At 43.8% G+C, this 24,798-nt stretch overlaps 1 long non-coding RNA gene across 1 annotated transcript; it reads left to right on the forward strand.

Annotated features, from left to right (window-relative positions):
* The first annotated feature begins 5,989 nt into the window (after positions 1–5,989).
* LOC309541982 lies at positions 5,990–7,762 on the forward strand. The gene is made up of 2 exons (XR_014224031.1): positions 5,990–6,237; positions 7,274–7,762. It is a non-coding gene; the product is annotated as an uncharacterized lncRNA (long non-coding RNA).
* The last annotated feature ends 17,036 nt before the right edge of the window (positions 7,763–24,798 follow it).

Consider the following 24,798-nt stretch of genomic DNA (forward strand, 5'->3'; position numbering starts at 1 on the left):
AGGGTCTCAGCCTGCATACCAGATGGAACTGGTAAACAGCTGCCCTGGACACAGATTTTTACACCCAATGAAAAGTTCTCAGTGGTGAATCTAAAGGCAGGGCTTGGCCCTCATTGCTCAGCACATGCCTGAATATCCTGTTTTTTTGGTCTGGCCAGAGCGCCAGACCAAAAGACCCTCACTCTGGTGCCCGTCCTGGATTCACTAGTGAATTCTAGCAGGGAAAGTAGTTTGTGATGCAGCCCCTCTGCTGCTATTTAAATCATTCTTAGAAGTCCACACCAGTGAACACATACAGATCTCCCCGTTGTGCTTTTCAAAATCATGCCCACCCACCCAATAATCAGGACCATTGTGTTAATTTGGTTTGCTTCTTCTCCTGGTAAATTGTGGTCTCATCACATGATAATGCCAACCAATCAGGGTTAGTATTCTGGTGCCTTTCAGCTCGGCATCTGGTTCTTTTGTTTTGGTGTTTGCCAAGGGTGGGTGGGTGGCGGGGAGCTGTTCAGTTTGCTCAGGCTGGAGAGAACTTCTCTCAACGCAGCTGAAGAATCAGAAAGAGGTTCCTATCTGGGCGGAGACACATCTGATTGCTACTTGCCGGAGTCATTTTAAAACGGGAGCGAAATGAATCAGACAGACAAGACACACTGTGGAAAATGAAAAGTTGCATTTATATTATAATTCAAATTGGGTTTTTTTGTGTGAATCTCCAATGTTTTCATGCCGCACCCATAAGGAATCCAAATGCACAGGAATAACCAGTTGCAGAAACTAAGGGGAAACTAACTTGGCACTTTTATTAATGAAAATATTCAGAAAATCAATTTTTCAACAATTCACAGCCAAGTCTAATCTTGAATAAGGAGGGCTTTAGAATTTAGCCAACAGTTTTAAATTGCAGAAGGCCCTGCTCTGTTTGCCAAAGGTCTTGCGTGAATATGAATAACTGTGATTCAATCCCATTCCTGTCTAACGATTTTATTGATATTTGTCTTGCCTCCATCTCCTTTAAATTAAGGTTTGGGGCCCTTTCTCCTGGCCACAAAGTTTGCATTTGGGAGGGACAGGCTGTTCTCCTATTGGCATAAGGAGATTTCCATTGATCATTTCCTTTAATGCATTCAGTCTTCCCCCTCCCCTTCCCACACCTCCCACATTAAACCTTGTGCAACATCACCAAAGATTTATTGTCAATGATTTATTAAAATGTAATCTGCAGGTTAGTCTGTATCATAAAATGAAATCTGTGGGCTATCTTGGTATAAACGTGCAGCCTACTTTGTCAGAGAAAACAAATGATTAAATCTTCATTAGTATGGGCAGAATTTGATAATGATTTTTTTTTTAAAAGTCTATTATGATCCCTCCCCAAAACCCTCCAAAGTATTAGGATACTTATAGAGTAAAGCAATACACTGGTTAATTATCATTTGGGAAGCACAATTCTCCTTAATGGTTACTTCTCTCCATCCCACCCCCCCCTCTCCAATCCTATACTTTAATTTGAATTAGCCAATCTTGTTTAATTTTTCCCTAGGAAAGGTTTCCGCTTGCCCTAGCAATATTATAGTTGCTAATTCAATTACACTGAAATAGTTTAATAGAAAATATAATTGCTGATTCATACAGAGTACCCATTAAGGAAGTGCAAAGGCTTTTACCTCCGGGTAACTGCATATTAGTACTTTGGGGACTGAGGCAGGAACACTGGATAGGAGAAGGTGCTGGCTGATCTCTCATTGTTCATCACCTGCCTCCCAAATAATATGAATGGACCCAAACTAAATGACCACTCATTACAAGTTTCAATTTAGGAGCTTGGCTGGGGTCAGCAGATTGCTTATGCTGATCGCAATGATTTGAAGTTGTGATTACCATAAGCAATTTAAATTTTATTGATCCAACCTTCTGAAAGTTGTAATTGAGCATAGATGTTGGGCCTGTGGCTCTCCAAACTAAATTGTACTCTGAAGCCCTTGCTGGATTACTGGAAGAATCAATAAGCAGTCAGTCACGTTAACAATGAAATAGCTCCATTAACATACAGCACTATTGGTGAAACTTTATTTAGGAAGGGTGTTGCGCTCACTTCATTGTTTTATCAATGAATCTCCGTTGTCGGGGGCTAAAGTATTGCTTTTGTTTGTCTAATGAATTTGTGTTCTCCTCCTCCTACTCACTAACCATCATCCGCAAATCCAACGTTATATTGCAAAGATTTCCCCTTTTTTTGGGTGCATAACAAATAGCCCCCATTGCCTGGAATTGTGGTTCGCCCCTTGTATTGCCTTGGAAATAATTCAGGACTTTCAGTGTAAACTATACTATTAAAGTTTGCTCTAATTCAGCTTTCTCCTCTGCAGGACCATTGATTGCGCTGGGGCTGCAATTTATGTGATTTTCGGCAAGCCAATAGTGGACTGGTCGCTCGTAGATCATTTTGCAGGCCTGCTGCCTCTGCACATCTATGACTTCGCCAAAGATGCTGTCCTGACCATAAGATGAGACTCCCAGTCTTGTACCATTACGGGGTCCTTGGACTTGAGGTTGGAGCAGGGGATAGAAAGGGGAGAACTGAAAGTTTCCAGTTTGTTGAATGAAGTACAGTGGTACCTTGGTTTACAACCATAATCCGTTCCGGAGGTCCATTTGTAAACCAAAACAGGTTGTAACCCAAGGTGCACTTTCGCCAATGGAGCCTCCAAAATTTTTTTGTTCGTAATCCAAAAAAGAAAAGAAAAAGGGTTGTAATCCAAAAAAAGCTTGCAAACCGGGACACACACTTCCGGGTCTGACATGTTTGTAATCCAAAACATATGCAAACCAAGACGTATGCAAACCAAGATACCACTGTACTTCAGCTACATTAAGTAATGATGGAAAACATACCGCTTAAAATAGGGATGCCCCATTCCATAATGACCATTTTACTATTCATACCCCACACATCTTACTGGGTTTCCCCAGCCACTCTAGGCAACATACAGTGGTACCTCGGGTTAAGAACTTAATTCGTTCTGGAGGTCCGTTCTTAACCTGAAACTGTTCTTAACCTGAGGTACAAACCACTTTAGCTAATGGGACCTCCTGCTGCCACCGCACCGCCGGAGCACGATTTCTGTTCTCAGCCTGAAGCAAAATTCTTAACCCGAGGTAATATTTCTGTGTTAGCGGAGTCTGTAACCTGAAGCGCCTGTAACGGAGGTACCACTCTATATAAAAACATAATAAAACATTAAACATTTTTTAAAAAACACTTCCATATACAGGATTGTGTTCAGGTGGCTTGGGGGTCAGATAACTCCATACCCTTCAACATTTCTTCAATGAAAATAGAGACATCCTAAGGAAAAGCGGGACATTCCTTGATAAAATCAGAAACTGGGGCGGCTACAGGGATGTTCCTGGAAAACAGGGACATATGGAAGGTCTGGGATAACCTGCAGCACATCTGTCTGGGGTTAGTGGCATCCCTGGGCAAGAAAAGCAAGGTCTGTGAGCCAGGCTATGCACAGAGTCAGCTCTACATTCCTGTCTACCGTTCTTGTACTGTGCAACAGGAACATTGGAAGCTCCTAATGCTCAGCCAAACTGTTGATTCATCAAGGGGCTGTGGGTTCTACAGTGTTATCTACACTGACAGACATTAGCCCAGCCTCAGGCATGATACGTCATATTCACTCACCTCGTCTCCCCAGGTTCCTTAGATTTCAGTGTACATTGCTGACATAGTTTCAAGAACGTTGTCACACTCATAAGGACTAGAAACTCTTTTAAAAATAAATAAATACAAGTGTATGTGTGCACCCCTACATTCTGTGCCTTTTCTGCACTGTGGAATTATGGTATGCAGAAAGCGCTCAGCAGATTGAACTAAACCCAGCAAAGTACTTCCTTGTGAATTCTGTGGGATGTGATATGTAAGTAGCAGTCAAGTACAACATTCCTTGTTTTCCTAGAGTGGACATGGGGGGGGGGGAATGTTTGGTTCAGCCAGTCAAAAACTTCCTGTTTCCTCCTGGCCCAGAGCATCCTTCCTCTTGCATGTGACTAGAAGTGGGTGTGATCTTACCTGTCCAGGTAATAAAAGGGACAAGCTATACAGCACTCTCTCTCTTTTTTTACTTCCTCGATTATTGGAGCAGCTTTTTGCTTCCAGCCAACAGAGGACACTGGCATTATCCCCATATGGGATAGCTCCACATGTATATACTTTGTAACTAAGTCTGCCTTCAGGGATCCATCTGTGAACTGAATGTGAGTAAACTACTTTTATATACTTTACACAAGATTGTGGCGTGTTTATTCTTTAAAGAGGGATATAAGGGAACTTACCAGGAACCTAATAGTGAGAGGCTTACACAAGCCTGCAACCAGCTACCTGCTGTGCGTTTAAAACGGGAATGTTAAACTCTGCTAAGTAAAGGAACATGTTAGCGCAAGTTAGGAAGGATATTAATAAACAATATATCCTCTCCTGCCTCCCTGAACATTCCCACAAATTCATGAGACTTCCACACCCAGAGTGTGAAGTTTTTAGGTCATTTCCAAAAGGAACTGTAACCAAATGGAGTGGGGGAGGTGGAAACGAACCAAAAAAAGAAAAGAAAAGAAAAGCTTTTATTGGGAGCCTTTTTACACTAAAAACAATTAAGTTTTGAGATCCATTTAATTTTTACTTGTTTTAAGCACCGTCATAAACATCTGCCACCTGGTGCAAAAATTGCTTCATATGGCAGGTGGAGATTTATTTTAAAGTTCTTTGTCTTTCATACTTTTCCCGGCTGCATTTTCCATCAGGATAATTTCAACTTGCAGGTATTTAAATAGCCATTATTTGCTATAATGGAAGAGGCACAGTTAAAAGGATACACTCTGGATAACTGCTTTCATTTCACCATCAGAACACATTGCTTTTAGTAATGGTGTGAAGCAGGTATCTGTGGTTTCCTGGCCTTCTGCCTCCAACTATGGGCAGAGTTCTGATCTTTAAAAAAGGCACAGTAAAACTGCAGTGACAAGTGATGTCGGGGAAACCTTTTGTTCCAACCCACCGTTGTCCAGCTTATAGCACAACACGAAAAGAAAACAGAAGCAAAACTGAGCAATCTGCAGATCAATGGGGAAGTCGTAAGACGATAATATTTTTGATTGCCCATTTTGGTAGAAATGCTTAATGGGCTTCTCCTTCCGATCAACAGGACATAGCTCAAATACAAACAAGTCACAGAGCAAGATCTAAGCCTTGGTTTTGTTAGTTACTGGCACATAAATGGAGAGTATGTGTTTGGAGGCTTTTTAATGTGAGCTAATCCCTAGCATAGGGACGTGGGTGGCGCTGTGGGTTAAACCACAGATCCTAGGACTTGCCAATCAGAAGGTCAGTGGTTTGAATCCCCGCGATGGGGTGAGCTCCCGTCGCTGCTCCTACCAACCTACCAGTTCGAAAGCACGTCAAAGTGCAAGTAGATAAATAGGTATCGCTCTGGCGGGAAGGTAAACGGTGTTTCCATGCGCTGCTCTGGTTCACCAGAAGCGGCTTAGTCATGCTGGCCACATGACCCAGAAGCTGTACGTCAGCTCCTTCGGCCAATAAAGCAAGATGAGCGCCACAACCCCAGAGTCGGTCACGACTGGACCTAACGGTCAGGGGTCCCTTTACCTTTACCTTTTTAATCCCTAGCATGTTCTGCAAGACCTTCGCTTTGTTACATCTCCAGACTCTTTTCCAGTATCTGGTGGGCTAATGATGCAACAAAGCAACACTTGTTAAGCCCAGCATCAGTGAATGCCTTTGGGCAAGCTGCTAGAAATCCTCAAATCAGTTCCACTGCCATTTAAATTTCCCACAATTCTCCCAGTGACATGACAATGCTGAGTGACATGGACATGCTGAGCAGGGCCACCCTGTCCATGTCACAGGAGCATGACGGTCAGTAATCACACAGCTAACTCTTTGTTAGCAAAATCATGATCCCCACAGATTTGGTTGAGTGATCCTCACAGACTGGGCTGAGGCCTAATGAGCAGTTCATTTCTGGTGGTCTTACTCCATTAAAATCAGTTGCCAAGACTGAAAGTCCCCACTTCCTCACAGCCACCTAAGTCCTCTACTCTCCAGGGCTTTTTCCAAGCAATCAGAGATTGGGCCTGCATGCAACTAACCTCTCCTCTACCCTTTTCATGCCTCTTCTGGTTCTGGGAGACCAGGGGCAGGAAGCATTTCCTGAGGTACTTCTAGCAGTATAACAGACATAGGGGCTCACCACACCCTTCTTAACTGGTTTGGGATTCTTCTCTTCCTAGAAGAATACTCCCCTCCTGACTGAAATGAGACCCAACCCACAGCTCTACTTCTCATTCAAACTCAGCCCTCCAGTTAACCTCTTCCTGATACTCTCACAAGACACTAAAAACTGTCTTCCTATCTAAGCTAAGAGACTCCTTTCCCTATGTTATGTACTGAAGTTCTCACCCTGGGCCAGCAGGGGGATACTGTAGCTAGTTATGCAAATAAGGGATCAAAAGTGACGTTCAGTGATTGGATAGTTACAGAAAGTTGTTACTGTTGCCTTGTAATTGAGCTCTATATAAGTAGGCTGACTGAACTCTTCAGTTCAGTTCTGTTCTGGCCTGTGAATAAACAAGAGCTGTTTGAAGAATCGCTGTGTCGTCTGATATGTTCACCCACAACTTAACACCCTAGCTTTAGATATGTCCCTCAGAGTGGGTGCTATACACACAGATCAGAACCAATGCTCTCTCTTTTCCCCAACCCCTCCCTCCTCAAAGCTTTCTTAAACCATCTCTTCAACTATCTCCCCAAAACTATTTCCTAAACCAGGTATTCCCAACCTTCGGCCCTCCAGATGTTTTGGACTACAATTCCCATTATCCCTGACCACTGGTCCTGTTAGCTAGGGATCATGGGAGTTATAGGCCAAAACATCTGGAGGGCTGCATACTGGGGATGCCTGTCCTAAACCATCTGAACGCTCTCTTAGAAACTGCTCCTTTTATCCCTCCCCCAAAGTGCTGTCTCCACCCCTCTCTGGCTTGGTAGCCAATCAGAGAGCAGCTCCAGCACTCTGATGGAATTCCAAGGTACTGCATCACCCGACTCTGGTCCATCACAGCATCACTCAGCAGGTAGAGGCCAGAGGCAGTCAGCTGGGTTTATCTCCACCCAAGTCAACCCCAGCCCAGCCTGACCTGGCACAGAGTGGTTTTAGATTGCACCCTTAGTCTCTCTCTTTCTTGCTTGCAGGTTTGGTATCGGAGCTGCTGATTGAGGAAGTTGAAAGGAAGATTTTTCCAGTCCCCTTTAATAACCTTATTCAGGAAATCAGCCAGAATTTCCCTTTCAATCAAGGCAATAGACTTGTCGGGATAATATATTGTGCACGTGAATTCCTTTGGCTGAGTAAAACTGCATGAAGAAGCTGCTCTAATTTGCACTGTTTTTGTTGCCCTTTGATTTGGAGTGACCATGCTCTCCAAGGCGAGAGTCAAAGGAAGGGGATGATGGGGGGAAGAGAGAGAAGCTGATTAGTTTTCACTGTGCCTTTTATGCATCTGAATACCTTAATCAAGTCCCTTCTAACTTTTCTTCAGTTGGGTTTTGCTGTCTCTCAACATGCTTTATGTGACATGAATAAAGTACAAATTGCAACACAATCTTGGCACTTATGCATTCTCTTTTTTTTTCTCCCCCTGGGGAAAAAAAATACAAATAAAATCATCCCCTTCGCCTTCACTTGCATTCCTTTTGTGTTTGTTTTCAGCACTGATTCCCGTGATTGTGTTTACTGGCATTGAATGTCGAAGCAAAAAAGCGGAGGAATATTCTCAGAAAGCAAATGGGAATTTGTTAATGTAAGTATTCGTGAGGGGCTGGAGAGAACCCAACAGCAACCTTGACTCTTGCATTTCCAACCACTCATCGAATCACGGACAAGGAGCATTCGCATAACCTTGCAAATCAGAAAAAGCAGCTTGAGCTTCTTCAATCAAACCTGTAAAGACTGCAGATATACAATACAGCTCGTTCCATCTAGTGGGGCTTCCTGGGGTAATAGGTACTTCTGCCTCTTGTGCTTAAGACCTGGCATGTGACTCAGTTTATCTGATTTATTTCTTTAACATATACTGTGCCACCTCATCTGAATCCTGGCAAGATGGAGGCATAGTGGGTGGGTCTCAAGCCTGGATAACTAGTCAATTACCTGCTTTGGGTGTACTTCTTCTGAAAGGGCTGGTTCATAATCTGGGGGTGTTCTTGAATCAATCTTTGGCACTAGAGGCCCAGATGGCCTCAGTGGCTAGGAATGTCTTCAGCTTCCAGACAATGATAGTCTGACCACTGTTGTCCATTCACTGGTAACAATTTTAATAATCCTCATCCATTTGTTGTGACAGTTTATTCTATCACGTAGTTTGCCACCCTTCACAAAGCATCTTCCAGAAGCCCCTTGAGGCTTGGTAACCTCTTATGTCACATGATGCTGGAGAGAAGCAGAAAGAAAGAAAGAAAGAAAGAAAGAAAGAAAGAAAGAAAGAAAGAAAGAAAGAAAGAAAGGTTTCTGCATTTATGCCATAATCTTGCGGGTGCATGAAATGCGCCCAGAGCGATGGCATTCTTAATGTGCGCTTATGCTAATCTGCCAAACCATCAGTATATGTTGTTTTATAAATAGTTACCTTTGAAATGGAGCATTGTTTAAAGCCAGATGGTTGGCTTGAAGATTCATTCTTCATTTTTTGCTTCTGTGGTGAATATGTAGATTTACAAGTTGCTTTCTATTTTCCCACAGCTCCATCAAATATTTACATTCAGATAATGCTGATGAGGGGGCTGGAGAGGCCAGACGTTAAAGAGAAAAGAAAGGAATGTAATATAGGGCATAGTGTTTGCTTCAGAAGTGAGCGTGTGAGGCAATAAAGGTGTACTAATGGGTATTAATCTTGTGTTCCTCCCTCCCTCTACTTTTCCTGTTAGAATCATAGAATCAGAGTTGGAAGAGACCACAAGGGCCATCGAGTCCAACCCCCTGCCAAGCAGGAAACACCATCAGAGCACTCCTGACATATGGTTGTCAAGCCTCTGCTTAAAGACCTCCAAAGTAGGAGACTCCACCACACTCCTTGGCAGCAAATGCCACTGTCAAACAGCTCTTACTGTCAGGAAGTTCTTCCTAATGTTTAGGTGGAATCTTCTTTCTTGCAGTTTGGATCCATTGCTCCGTGTCCGCTTCTCTGGAGCAGCAGAAAACAACCTTTCTCCCTCCTCTATGTGACATCCTTTTATATATTTGAACATGGCTATCATATCACCCCTTAACCTCCTCTTCTCCAGGCTAAACATGCCCAGCTCCCTTAGCCGTTCCTCATAAGGCATCATTTCCAGGCCTTTGACCATTTTGGTTGCCCTCCTCTGGACACGTTCCAGTTTGTCAGTGTCCTTCTTGAACTGTGGTGCCCAGAACTGGACACAGTACTCCAGGTGAGGTCTGACCAGAGCAGAATACAATGGCACTATTACTTCCCTTGATCTAGATGCTATATTCCTATTGATGCAGCCCAGAATTGCATTGGCTTTTTTAGCTGCCGCGTCACACTGTTGGCTCATGTCAAGTTTGTGGTCAACCAAGACTCCTAGATCCTTTTCACATGTACTGCTCTCAAGCCAGGTGTCACCCATCTTGTATTTGTGCCTCTCATTTTTTTTGCCCAAGTGCAATACTTTACATTTCTCCCTGTTAAAATTCATCTTGTTTGTTTTTGCCCAGTTCTCTAATGTGTCAAGGTCGTTTTGAAGTGTGATCCTGTCCTCTGGGGTGTTAGCCACCCCTCCCAGTTTGGTGTCATCTGCAAATTTGATCAGGATGCCCTTGAGTCCATCATCCAAGTCGTTGATAAAGATGTTGAATAAGACCGGGCCCAAGACAGAACCCTGTGGCACCCCACTAGTCACTCTTCTCCAGGATGAAGAGGAACCATTGATGAGCACCCTTTGGGTTCGGTCAGTCAGCCAGTTACAAATCCACTGAGTGGTAGCATAGTCAATACCGCATTTTACCAGCTTCTTTACAAGAATATGTTACAAGAATATTCTTTACAAGAATATGTTACATGAAAGCCACTGTGATTAGAATATGGGTGAAATGAACATAAGTATGATAAATGATAACTTTCTCATGGGAGTAAATATGTGTGTGTGTGTGTGTGAGAGAGAGAGAGAGAGAGGGAGAGAGAGAGAGAGAGCGCTTTGCTAATCAAGCCGGGCAGAGAGGGTGAACATACTCTGAGAACACCCATCTGGAAACGAGTCTTGATTCAAAAACAGTTCGCTGGAGTTGCTACTGTAAATGGAGATCAAAGAGTACCACAGTGTGAGCTGGTTGGATCGCAGGAGCAAAAGGAGCTTCAGAGACCATGGTTTGTTTTTATTTATTTTTCAATTGATGGTACAAATGGATTTGACTAGGAAGGGTGGTCGAATCTTACATCCTGCCTTATTTCCAGAAATGGAACTCAAGGCGGCTAACAAAAAGCAGTCATGCAAGAATGGGAAACAGTGAATTGCACTTTGTTCCAAACGACAACAGAAGCCATAAAACCCAGGTGTTCACATGTTAAACCAACAACGACGGCAGTTAAAATGCACATGGAATGGGGTTTGAAGAGCCAAGTTTCTCCCAACTGTCTTAAATGAGGGAGTGGGCACAATGACAGCAAATGGTAGGCTTCTGGGGGTTGAGGGATCTGGAATAGCGCCTCATGAGGAGAAGGGGAGAAGAGGCTGACTGGGGCAGGCCAAAAGTCCAACTAGTTCTCACAGTGGCCAACCAGGTGCCTGTGGGAAGACCACAAGAGGAATCTGAGTACAACAGGAATGATACCCAGCAACTGGTGCACAGAGGCACACTGCCTTCAGCAGTGGAGAAAGAACATAGCTGGCTAGTAGCCACTGAGAGATTTTCCTTCAGAAATTGGTCTAATCCTCTTTTAAAGCCATCCAATATGGTGGACACCAAAGTGGACTTCATAGTTGAAGCATCCACTGTGTGAGGAAGCTTTTCATTTTGTTTGTTGCAAATATCCCAGGGTTCAGCTTCACTGGATGGTCGCCAGGTTCTAGTACTATGAGATGTGGCCATTTCCATTTCAAGAACAAGCTCTTGTTTTCAGAAAACAAGCATTTTTAGTTTTTTTAAAAATAGTTGCAGTGGAGACCCTGCTCTTTGGCTCTACCTGGCTTTCTTGGCTCTGCCCACCCAAGATCCCCTCTGCCTTATGATGGAGTTTTGATGGTCATCATCACATTTACTGTGAAACTATGGTTCTAGGGAGAGAAAATGCCCTTTAGATACGATGATCATAACTGGCAGATGGAAAATTGGAAGTCCTTTTTATTTTTCTTTATTGTTCCTTTCCCCCCTTTTCTTTTTCTGTTCTCTCTTTCCTCCTCTTGCTTCCTGCCTGCTTCTGCCTTCCCCCTTCTTTCTTCTTCAGCTTCCTCCTCCTGGGCACAAGGATTGTACACTCATGTAGCTGGTAGAGGGACCCTGGGGAGAAGTCCACCCCTCTTATTTCACCTTGCCATCCTACAGGGTGGAACTGCAGTCTAAACCACTGAGCCTCTTGTGCTTGCTGATCAGAAGCTTGGCGGTTTGAATCCCCACAACGGAGTGAGCTCCCGTTGCTCTGTCCCAGTTCCTGCCAACCTAGCAATTTGAAAACATGCCAGTGCAAATAGATAAATAGGTACCGTTGCGGCGGGAAGGTAAACAGCATTTCCATGTGCTCTGGCTTCCGTCATGGTGTCCCATGGTGTTTAGTCATGCTGGCCACTTGTCCAGGAAAGCTGTCTGTGGACAAATGCCAGCTCCCTCAGTCTGAAACCCCATAGTTGGCTTTGACTGGACTTAACAGTCCAGGGGTCCTTTACTTTTACCCTACAGAAGCTTATTGGATAACCTTGGGCCAATCATTCTATTATCTATATCTATCTATCATCTATCTATCTATCTACCTACCTATCTATCACCTATCTATCTATCTATCTATCTATCTATCTATCTATCTATCATCTGTCTGTCTGTCGTCTGTCTGTCTGTCTGTCTATCTATCATCTATCATCTATCATCTATCATCTATCATCTATCACCTATCATCTATCATCTATCTCTATCTATCTATCATCTATCTATCTATCTATCTATCTATCTATCTATCTATCATCTATCTATCTATCTATCATCTACAGTGGTGCCTCGCAAGACAAAAAGAATCCGTTCTGTGATTCTCTTTGTCTGGTGGTTTTTTCGTCTTGCGAAGCAAGCCCATTGATGGATTAGCAGATTAGCGCTATTAGCGGCTTTTAGCGGCTTATCGGATCAGCTGATTAGCGGCTTAGAAAAAGGGGGGGGAGGAAAAAATACCCGCAGGAACTTGCAAGACATTGTCGTCTTGCGAAGCAAGCCCATAGGAAATTCGTTTTGCGAAGCACCTCCAAAATGGAAAACTCTTTCATCTAGCCAGTTTTCCGTCTTGCGAGGCATTCGTCTTGCGGGGCACCACTGTATCTATCTATCTATCATCTATCTATCTATCTATCTATCTATCTATCTATCATCTATCTATCTATCATCTATCATCTATCTATCTCTGTCTCTCCCTCCCCCCTCTTTCCCCCTCCTTCTGGACTGTTTATTTTGATGTGCTTACCCTGCCGTTCCACTCCAGAACCAAGTGCCCAAGGTGGCTAAAGGATAACCTTCACTGTTTCTGGTTAAACTCTGTTTCACGCTTGTGCCATTTATTTATTTATAAATCTAATGGTTTTAATTTTCACTTGTAAATCATCCAGGGAACTTTCATTGCCGGGCAGCATATAAATATTGCCAATGCAATGAAACCGAGATTGGAATGCCAGCTTTCACCATCCTAAGTCCTGTGGAATGTCCTTAAGAACAAGAATACAGATCACCATGACTGCGTACATGCTCCCAAGCACAGAGATCCATTACACCTAAATATTGCGACATCTATCATAGATAGATGATAGATGATAGATAGATAGATGATAGATAGATAGATGATAGATAGATAGATAGATAGATAGATAGATAGATAGATAGATAGATATTTGTGTATTACAGCCAGGGAGAGCATCTGTCCTGTGCCTGGTGATTACATCATGCCGTAAGATACTTAGTCAAAGGGAGTGCAATCTGGCAGCTCACAGCTCCACATTAGAGTAGTTTATATGATAGCAGTCAAAGTCAATTGGTGTATTGTTTGACCTCTCCTCCTCGCCAAAGCAATACGATGCCATCTGCGCATCTTGTATTCACATCATATTATGCATTAATACGGCTTTTTCGATGCACAGTTTGCTTTGTGCTTTGGTGTATAAATATTTTAATATTTGCATTTGGTTGGATCGTGTCCCCCAAAGTATACTCGGAAAAATAAAACCACTAGGATGCTACATACCTTCATTCTGTAAAGCAGAGCAGCAGACTTAAGTCTTTATTTCTTCACACTATTAGGAAACAACAGCAGCCTATGAGCAGGTGGATTTGGCTTCCTGGTAAGATTGCCGATGGTTCAGGTTTAGCAAAGTTTCGTTTTGCAGCAGATGTCTTGCAAGGAGCTGGGCTTGTTCAGGTTTCCCAAAGCTCTTGCCAATGAGCATACACTAGAACTATCATCGTGCAATGGGCTTCGCTTTAGAGGTAGGAGCCGCAGCTCTCAAGCTAGGTGTGTTTCATTGCCAATAACATTATTTAGGTTCTAGAGTTTGAGAAGGCCCAGAGGTGGAATAGGGCTTTAGTACTGCAGCAGAACATGCTGAGGCAAAGCCTGGTTCTTAAAATTGCCACTGGTTTGCCAGAGACATGCCATATTTTTTTTGTGCCTATCTGTGTCCCTAGCTTGCTCCTGGATTGATAGATTGAGGTACCTTTTAGAAAGCCTTTCAGCATGTGCACACCAAGGGTGATATTTGGCTCTGTTCAGACAGCTGCGGAACCTGGATGTAGCCAGCACATCTGCAGCTATGGCAGGATCTGTCCGCTCTAGGGAAGGTTACAGCTGAGTCACCAGCCAAAGCTGTGCAAAAATTACTCTGGCCCAGAGGAAGCAGGTCTAATAGGTCAAGTACAATACTGCCCCACCAGTCTTCATCTCTGCCTGTGATTGACTCCACCACTGGGTACCAGCCACCACTGATGGAGCCACAGCAGCCACCTGCCTATCCAGGAGCGATGCAGGGGCCAAGGTACACTGCCAAGGCAGGGAGGTCCTCATTAAGAAGGATTTTATCTCATTCTGGAGCAGACAGAATACCTGCTTAGGACCGTAGCTTCATTGGTTAAAGTTTCTGCCTTGCATGCAGAAAGTCTGCACTTCAATCCCTGGGATCTCCAGGTAAGACTGTGAAACACTGAGACCATGGAAAGCCACTGCCAGGCAGTGTTAGACAATACTAAGCTATATGGACCAGTGATCTGACTCAGTATAAGGTAGCTTCCTATGTTCCGTCCAAGTTCCTTCATCTTTTGTGTTTTAAAAAACTTCCCTTGAGACTCTGACATTCTCAAACTTACCTCCCCGCGCTGCCTTCTCCATCCATTCCCCGTCCCCTGTAGCTGCCATGAATGTGAGATTGCCCCTGCAAATCAGAAAATCAATCAGAAAACAAGGATAGCTATCAACAAATCCAAGCTAACTGTACGGATGGCAGCATAACACCGCGCAATGCCTACTCAAATAGTGGGTAAGTGAGGATTTTTAGCTGCTCCCCACATGAAATAATTCAGCGTCTCTGCTTCACATCAGGGCCATGCTTTATTCCAGCGTCGCAGCATTCATTCGATTTGTCTTTCCACAGATCAAGTGGGAAAATGAAACTTCTTCGAGTCATGGCTCAGATAGGATTCAGCTAAATGAGGTTAGCAGAAAGTGCTCTCCTGGCAGAGGAAGGAGAAAGGGGAACAGAAACGTCCACAAATCAAATTGTAACAGATAAAAATTAAGAAAAATAAGTAAAGTAACCCCAAACTCGCACCCACCCATTTGCTTTACACGGTTGTAAGTGCCTAACTGGTTTCGGTTTGTAACAAAAAAGAAAAAGTAGCATCTGAAACGAAAGGGGCTGTTTATGGAACCTTTAGATATTTTGTTCAAGTTTCGCTTCTTTACTTTTATGGCCAGTAGCAAAAAGATAAATAAAAAAGAGTCGTTGTGTCAGAAAAATAAATTTGATCTTCTCTCCTTTTTAGATACTCTACAACTTTGGCAATTTCCCCCCTCCCCCCCTCTCTCTCCCAGGTACTGTAGTTTGAACCTTTAAAAAAAGAAGGGAGGGGGAGAGGGGAAAAAAAAAACCTTCAGAAACTGCGAGTCCTTTCATTTTTCTGTTTGAAAAGATCTATCTGAGTCATTGGTAAGAGGAAGGATTAGACAGACGACTCTTTCTAGCTTTTCATTTTAACTTTATCTAATAGATGCCTTTCCGCTATGCAGTGACTCGGGTCACTTTTTAAGAATGGCTTTAATTTTTGTAGCAAAGGGGAAGATAGCATCAGTTATCCCTGATAAAAGGAATTAATATATGAACCCTGCTGTATAGAAAATGAAATAAAAAAAAATAAGGGGGGAAAAATCAAATCGAGGCATTTAAGAGAAGCTTTTTATTCCTGCAAGGAAAGCATTTGCTAGCCACCCCTGCCCCCACCCTGAGCCACCACAAGATCCATTAAAAGTATTTATGGATAATAAATGACTCCTAAGGAAACCTCAGTAAATTGTTGGGAGAGGTGGCTGTGCAGGGGACAACCATGTTGACCAGGGATGGGGAACCTATGGCCTTTCCAGATGTTGCTGGACTGCAACTCCCGTTGCCCCTGAACTTTGGCTAAACTCAATGGGATTAATGGTGGTCCAAGAACATCTCAAGGACACCAGGCTGAGGAAGTCTGGCTTGCTGGAATGAATGCTTCAAGCCATACATTGAATTCCCAATTGGGTTTGTGTGCGAAGGAATCCTTCTATGCATTTCAGGATTTCTTCATTTCAGGGATTGGGGAACCTTTGGCTATCAGTTTCTGATGGACTGCAAATCCCATCATCCTTGATCATTGGCCATGCTGGTTGGGCACAACAGCTGGCACCAGGTTCTCACCCCTGTTGCAGACCATGCTGATTCCAGTGGGCTTTTGGGGGGGGGAGAGGAGGTATACAATCATTGTAGAGTTGGAAGGGACCCCAAGGGTCATCTAATCCAACCCCCTGCAATGCAGGAACCTCAGCTAAAGCATCCATGACAGATGGTCATCCAACCTCTGCTTACATACCTCAAAGGAAGTTCACAACCCCCTGAAGGAGACCGTTCCACTTTTGAACAGCTCTTACTATCAGAAAGATTTTCCTGATGTTTAGTCAACATCTCCTTTGTTGTCACTTGGTTTGATTCAGACCCTTAATGTACTCCCCCCCCCCTTTCCATAAACTCTCACTGGGCTTCCCACCAGTACTCCCTGGTGTTCACTCACCAAGGTGAGCAAAGCAAGAGGCATCAGCTCATAATTGCAATTGCTACCAGTCACCTGTTCATGCTTTCTTGGCCAGAGAGCAGCAGGTGGCAGCGAGGAGCACCTGAGGAACTTGGCCTTCACAAATTCCAGTGCGGACTGATCTGATCCACACTAGCTAGTCTAGTGCAGCTCAGAACACAGGAACTCTCCAGCTTCCTCACTTCCCGAGTATTCAAGAGGCAGTTCTTGGCTCAAAGCAAAATGAAAACATATCAAAATACATTTAGAGATGCATAGTTTTGAGAGAAAACACATTTGGAAATGTATGTTTAAAATGTGAATTTTCACACTTTTTTTTAAATTACAGGTTAATGAAACTGGATCAGAAATGACTTAAGGGTGAACATGTGCAAAAATTACTCATTCTGGGAATAAAAATGTTTTGCCCATTCCTAGTGGTCAAAAGCCGCAGCAGAACCAGGGGCCTTATGGTGGTTGCCCGCAGGTGGCGAATGAGACTCAGCAGGTGCCCAACCATTCTAACCCCTGGTGCTCACATTAAATAGATGGAAAAGGCAGTGGCGTAGCGTGGGTTGTCAGCACCCGGGGCAAGGCAAGTAATTTGCGCCCCCTAACCCGTGGATTTGCGCCCCCTAACCCTAACCCCCAGATGTTGCGCCCGGTGCGGCCGGCCCCCCCTGCACCCCCCACGCTACGCCATTGGGAAAAGGTCTAGTGGTGGATGACACATTTTGGTTGGGGCAGATGGGAGCTGGGCTCCAATAGCAGTTGGGCAGCCTTCCACCCCATCCCATCATAGACCTGAAATGTACCAACCAGTTTTTTCTTAAGATGCTTCTTATACTCTTTCTGCACCCCCAGATTGGCTCATCCAGGTGACAACTGGATTGGAAGGGTCCAATCCAGGGCTCAGAGAAACCTTCCCAAGCCTGATGCCCTTCAAGTGTTGTTGGTACCCAACGTTTGTGTCTGCTTGTGTTGCTGCAGATGCACCATAGCATTTCTTCTCTCTGCAGTCCTTCCAGCAGTCATTCCTCCTCTGGTCACTGCTGTGGATATACGACCTGATTGTCTGTCTCTAGGCACTGTGGTTGTCTGCAAGGGATTCTCACAAGGCAGGGCTGAGGTTGCCAGCCTCCATGTCACATTTATAGATACCTTTGCAGCGCAGGGTTGGTCTGCCAACAGGCCGGTGCCTGCAGCCAGCTCCCTAAAGAGCACATCCTTGGAGATACTGCCATCTTCCATTCTATGGACATGACCAAGCCAGCGTAGATATTGCTGAGCCAGGAGTGTGAACATACTGGAAATGTGGGCTTGGGAGAGCACATCCTTGTTTGAGACTCTGTCCTACTATGAGATGCCCCAAATCTTCCTGATGCAGCACATGTGGAAGGCATTGAGGCATCACTCCTGAAGGTTGTAAGTTGCCCCTGACTCACTTTCCTACAGCAGCAAGCACAACATGCAAATCTGGTAGACCTTCGTCCTGGTATTGGTCATTAGCACCATATTCTCCCTCATCCTTTTGGAGAGGCGAGCCATTGCTGTAGCTGTCTTGCCAATGTTTTCTCCTAAGAGACTAGAGACTCACAGGAAATCCCCATACTCACAGTCTTATTAGGCTCATCCCACTTTGATGTAAACTAGGGATGCAGAGCCTGTGGTCTTCAAGATGTTGTTGGACTACAGCTCCCATCAGCCCCACCCTGCATGGCCAATGATCATGGATTAGGGGAGTTGTAGTCCAGCAAGATCTGGATAGCTCTGGGTTCCCCACCCCAGGTGTAAGCAAATTCTTATTTAGGGGTTGATATGGCAAGAAGTTTGCCAAGTGGTTATTTCTCCTGAGACATTTGAATACAAAAGAAAAAGAAAAATAGAATTGTTGTTGTTGTATAGTTGTTTAGTCATGTCCAACTCTTCGTGACCCCATGGACCAGGGCACGCCAGGCACTCCTGTCTTCCACTGCCTCCCGCAGTTTGGTCAAACCCATGCTGGTAGCTTCGAGAACACAATGCAACCATCTCGTCCTCTGTCGTCCCCTTCTCCTTGTGCCCTCCATCTTTCCCAACATCAGGGTCTTTTCCAGAGAGTATCTCTTCTCATGAGGTGGCCAAAGTATTGGAACCTCAGCTCCAGGATCTGTCCTTCCAGTGAGCACTCAAGGCTGATTTCCTTCAGAATGGATAGGCTTGATCTTCTTGCAGTCCATGGGACTCTCAAGTGTCTCCTCCAGCACCATAATTCAAAAGCATCAATTCTTTGGCGATCAGCCTTCTTTATGGTCCAGCTCTCACTTCCAAAAATAGAATTATGTTTTTAAATAATTTTTACTCACCAATAAATTTCTGAGATTTGGTCAGTTTATCCTAAAACTATCGGTTCTTCTACAGCCTGCTACATTCTAAAATCCACTTATGCCTTCTCTCTTCTCTCTCTCTCTCTCTCTCTCTTAAAGGGGGGAAAAACAGTGAAAACAATTAAGATTATGTCAGTGCTGAAGATAATAAAAGAGTCTTAGGTCTGCCTTCCGCTTTTCACCTGTCTTTCAAAGATGATCGGGTCAAGGGAGTTAATGGCTAATATTTGACTTTGAGGTAATTCTGCAGAAAGAACTTAACACGATGCTACGACCGCCGCCTGCATTTCCTTAGTATCACTTTGAGCAGTATTTCAAAGTACTTCACAGGTCAGACACAACTGGGAGATAGATAGCTTAAGAGGCAAAAAGCAGACTATTTGGTATTAACCTGTGACCCAGCTGATTTGACAATTAGGTCCATTCTAAACATAGATGATTTATCAATGGTCTGCTTACCGGAGGAGAAATATATATATACATATATCTGTGCACTCGCTAGTAGCTGAGCTGAAGACATAAAACACAAGAAGCTGCTTCTAATTTAAATGAGGTTGCTAATGGTATTATAAAGAATCTGCTTGCAAGCGTGGAGGGAAATTTTAGAGTCTCTTCAAGCACAATATTATTCCTTTTGTTGAGCAGGGATAATGTACACTGTGATATAAGGGTGGGTAAATCTATTAATTTCAGTTTCAGATCCTCATTGTTCCTAACTTAATTCCTACACCAGTTTGCAATTTAAAAAAATCCTCATGAAAATTCATCAACATTTTTGTGTGAATTTCACCTAACAACAACAACTTCTTCTTCTTCTTCTTCTTCTTCTTCTTCTTCTTCTTCTTCTTCTTCTTCTTCTCACCTTTTTGCATGTAGTTTTAGATGATATGGACATATTTCCCTTACAATGCATTCTGTATGCTTTGTGATTTTTTTTTCCATGAACGCTTTATCCCAGTATATATTTGTCTTGTTGTGAACCACTCTGAGACCTCTGAGTTTAGGGAGGTGTATAAAGTGAATTAACAACAACAACAACCCGTATAGAGAACTACATTGCAAAATTCAGCGAACTGCAAATTAGGTACATCCACCTTTAAATGTTAACTGAATCGGTTTTATCTCCCATCCCTACTGTAATATGGGGGATTATGTGCTTGGTTTGCATTTATTCCTGCACTTGGGGCGCCTCAAGATCTGACAGGACCCTCAGCAAAACCCCTGATTTCCTCTGGCATGCTGGAAATTTGCCGGATGATTCTTTTTTTCTTTTATTTTTCCAGAGTTCACTCTGGGATAGAAAAATATGCTTGCATTTTCAGGGTAGAGAGGGTGCTTTTGGATCACTTCCTCTGTTTATGTATTATTCCCTTACTCCCATAACCTGCCTTTCTCCCATTCACTGACCAGACCCAGACATACCGAGCACCTGTCTTCATCTTGTACATGTATCACAGAAAAACACAGTCATGGCTCAGAATTTTATGCATCAAGGACTGTTAGGATGTGTCACATTTTTAGCAATGTTTGGGTTACTAAGTGGAAGGGGAGGAAGGGATGGTTAATCTAACTGCTGAGTATTCTGCATTCACACACACACACACACACACACACACACACCGCCCCCAGAAACAACCTCACAGCAGACAATTCACAGCTCCCTCTTTCACAATAAAGATTTTATTATTATTATTATTTTATTTTAGCGGTTTCCATAAGACAACTTCAATGAAAGTGGCTGCCATGAGATAATCACACCTCTGGGGGATTATAGGCATCTGGCTATGATTTATAAGATCCCAAAGGATTGATTTCCCCTCCCCCCACTTAGAGATAAACCACACTCCCCGCTGTGTTTTATGATTTGGAAAATATAAGCCCTGCCGTTACTGCGTACAAATACCATTTAAACTCGGGGCTTTAGTTTGCTCCACCATCTCGTAAGTTTTAACTAACAAGTGGAACGCTGGGTCTAGGGATTAAAAAGAGAGCAATTGACAACAATGTAAGGGGAGACGTGTGTCATTGTCACTCGTTCCTCAGTGACCCAGTTTGTTTCCTCCACTCCACCCCCCCAAAAAAAAATATTAATGAGATATTGGGTGTGTGTGTGTGTGTGTGTGTGAGAGAGAGAGAGAGAGAGAGAGAGAGAGAGAGGTATTTAAAAGCTGTCTGTCCAGAAACCTTATTGAAATGGATTCAGAAGATCCTTTTTGCGATATGCTTAGGGCATGATGATAGAATAAGAGCGTTGCCAGGAATCATCCCTACCTCTTTTTGGGCATCTCCTGAAAACTGCATTATTCAGACAGGCTTGTTGAGATATGAATTTCTTTAACCAATTTCTTTACCGATGTTTTTATTGACACTTCTATCGACCTTATTGTGATATTGTGTTCTTATGCATACCACCTTGCTGTATTTTTCATTAAGGTGCAGGTCTGTGGCCATATTTATGTTGCAGGCCAAAAGGTCTGGGTTGGTGGGAGCTGCAGTTCAACAACATCTGAAGGACAGCAGGTTCTTCACCCCTCAAGGGCTGGATAGACCTTTGCTCTGGAAAGAAGTGAGTCTGATGGAAGGAGAAAGAGGTGGAGCAAGGCTCCCCTCTCCAAGGGGTCACTGCCTGCCTAACCTTCAAGGGAAGCAATTGCCTTTGGAATGGGCTGATGGAAACCACAGGAGGGGAAAGGGCTCTGGTGCTTGACTCCTGGTTGCCTGATCCCCACAGGTATCTAGTTGGCCACTGTGAGAACAGGATGCTGGACTAACTGGGCCATATATCTGAAGGAGCATCTCCACCCCCATCGTTCAGCCTGGACACTGAAGTCCAGCTCCGAGGGCCTTCTGGCAGTTCCCTCACTGCGAGAAGTGAGGTTACAGGAAACCAGGCAGAGGGCCTTCTTGGTAGTGGCGCCTGCCCTGTGGAACGCCCTCCCATCAGATGCCAAGGAAATAAACAACTATCTGACTTTCAGAAGACATCTGAAGGCAGCCCTGTTTAGGGAAGCTTTTTAATATTTGATGTTTTATCGTGTTTTTTAATATTCTGTTGGGAGCTGCCCAGAGTGGCTGGGGAAAGCCAGCCAGATGGGCAGGGTATAAATAAATTGTTGTTGTTGTTGTTGTTGTTGTTGTTGTTGTTGTTGTTGTTGTTGTTAGCCTGATCCCACCAGGCCAAGAGAAAAAAAATGGCTGGAGAGGAATTAGGTCCCCTACATTGGCCTACTTCAAACTCCAATCACTCTCAAGGGTATTTCAGTATTTGGTGGGCTATTCTCTGAATACATCTTTACTGGCCACAGTTCTACTACTCATAAGGAGCCACTGGCTTTTTATGTTTGATGGGTTCTTTTGAGCCACATTAATTGGAGACTGTTACTGCCTGGTCCCAAATGGCTTCCAAAGAAGGACCCCTGTAAATGTGTACAAGGCTGAATATATCAGGCTAGAGTATGCTCTGAAGGTGCATCATGAAAATAAGCAGGCCTAGGTCTGGCCAGCACCTAGAACCACTTGGGTTTCATGATGGAAGATAGAAATGTGAGGAAATGAATAAATAAATTATTAAAAAGGGTGAAGGACCCCTGGCAATTAAGTCCAGTCGCGTACAACTCTGGGTTGTGGCACTCATCTCATTTTACTGGCCGAGGGAGCCAACGTTTGTCTGCAGTTTTTCCGGGTTATGTGGCCAGCATGACTAAGCCGGTTCTGGTGAACCAGAGCAGCTCATGGAAACACTATTTACCTTCCCGCTGGAGTGGTACCTATTTATCTACTTTTTTGGCATGCTTTCGAACTACTAGGTTAGGTTATAAATAAATTATACATTACCATTGTTTACAACTGAGTGTTTGTGTATGTTGCGGATGAAATTCTCACCTCCCCACTTTTGTGTGTGTGTGAGAGAGAATTTTTTAATTTTTTTAAAGCACTCTTTAACCCAAGCCAAGACCTATTTTAACTGAGGGAATTTAGCAGAGCTGGTATAGCAAGTGTTGCTCAAGGCAAAACAAGTGTGGTTTTTTATTAAATGCATTTTGTACTTTGAATTTAATGACTGGCCTCCCTGTTTCAGTCTATGAAAGTTTTAAATGGCTATTAAGAAACAAAACAAAACCCCACACAACCAAAACCAAAACTATCCTAATGGGTGGGTGGGCAGTTCTCTCTTTATCACACTGTTTGGAACAGTATATATGGATTTTCAAACCTCCCCGCCGCCCACCATCCTTGCTCAAACAAGGCTCTCATTTGAAAATAAAACCAAAACAGCTTGCGACTGCAGCAACACAATATTGTATAAATCTGGTTATAGGTGCATACAGAAGAAACAGAGGAAATATACAGAAGGTTGCAGGGATATGATTTATTTGGAGCTCTGTATGTATGATTATCACCTGCCCTGGCAATTCCCTAACAAGGTGTGCGAAACCAGTCGAAGAACCATATTATCAAGAGACACCTTTGAACTGATCTGTCCTGAAGAATAACCTCCAGGAAGGTAAGCAGTATAAAATGGAGGGGGGGGGGCAGAGAGGAGAGAGAGAGAGAGAGAGAGAGAGAGAGAGAGAGAGAGAACACCCAACTTTTTCATGTTTGCTGGGCACGCAGTACATCTCTGACTTCTGAAACATTTCCCCCCCAATTATTTTTGTAAAGTATTGATTGCAATTTAATTTTGCAGTCCCAACATGAGAAGCGCTTCCAGCCGAGGTGTCTCACAGGAGATTGTAATCAGGGTCTAGCCTGAAGGTGAAGCACGAACGCAGTGTGTGTGTGTGTGTGTGTGTGTGTGTGTGTGTGTGTGTACATATATATTTATCCCTCTATTCCTCCTCTCTCCATCAGTACCGCGATTGGAGCAGAGGGCATTCTCAAGCAGATTAATTTTTGACGATGGGATCGATGGAAGATGCTTCCCGCCCCTTCCCTTACCTCCTGACATTGAGCCATCTAATTTGCTGTTTATCTTTGGCTTATTGAGTTTTGAGCATTGTTAAATCATACCTTTCAGCTGTTTAATTTTGGAGGTGAATTCTGCTCTCCCTTCCTGTGCCTCAGCATAACTCTTGCTCCCCCCCACCCCCACTGCTAAAAATGAGCAGGGTGATGGGCTTCCTCCCGGCCCCCACTACTCTCTTCTGACACCAGGTTACTGCTTCTGAGTCTGTTAAGCGCTGCAAGGTAGCGTCATAGCACTTTCTGGCCTCTTTTTCTGTGCTTTTGGCCATAGATCAGATCATCTCTAGGGAAATCACGACTTGCCATTATTATTATCCCGAGCACCTTCATCTATTCTCCCTTGTTTCCTGACTCCATCGCTTGATGAACTGCCTAGAAGTGACGACACCTTTAACTTTAGGGGCTTGCCATTAACCCTTTCAGGGCCACAAGGCACCGTGCTCCCTCTCCCTCCCTCTCCTCCTCCTCCTCTTCTCTTTGATAACTCATTGGCTACGTGTCTGGCTTTCAAAGCTTCTTCTTCTTTTTAAACGCAGTCCTCAGCGATAGAATGCAGCATTGCCTCCGTGAGCTGTGCAAACAGCACATTTTAAATAAGAGCAATACAAGACAGACGGATGGAAGTAGGCATGAACCAGACGTCCTAACTGCAAAAAGTCCATGGTTTGAATTACGAATGGCGTTCCCCGGCCCTGCCTGTGCAAAGTGATTATTTTTTGGAGACATTTTTATTCTTATTTATCTGAAGGGTTTCTCTCCACTCCCACCCCCCAGTTACAAAAAAAAGCAGTGCACTAACCGTCATGTCATTAACCAACATTACATTCAGCATTCATTTCAAACATAACCACCAATTTTCACTTCTATATTCTGTTTCTGGAGTCACAGGAGATCAAATA

Source organism: Podarcis vaucheri (assembly GCF_965113315.1).
Source record: "Podarcis vaucheri genome assembly, chromosome: 10".
Classification (NCBI taxonomy): Eukaryota; Metazoa; Chordata; class Lepidosauria; order Squamata; family Lacertidae; genus Podarcis; species Podarcis vaucheri.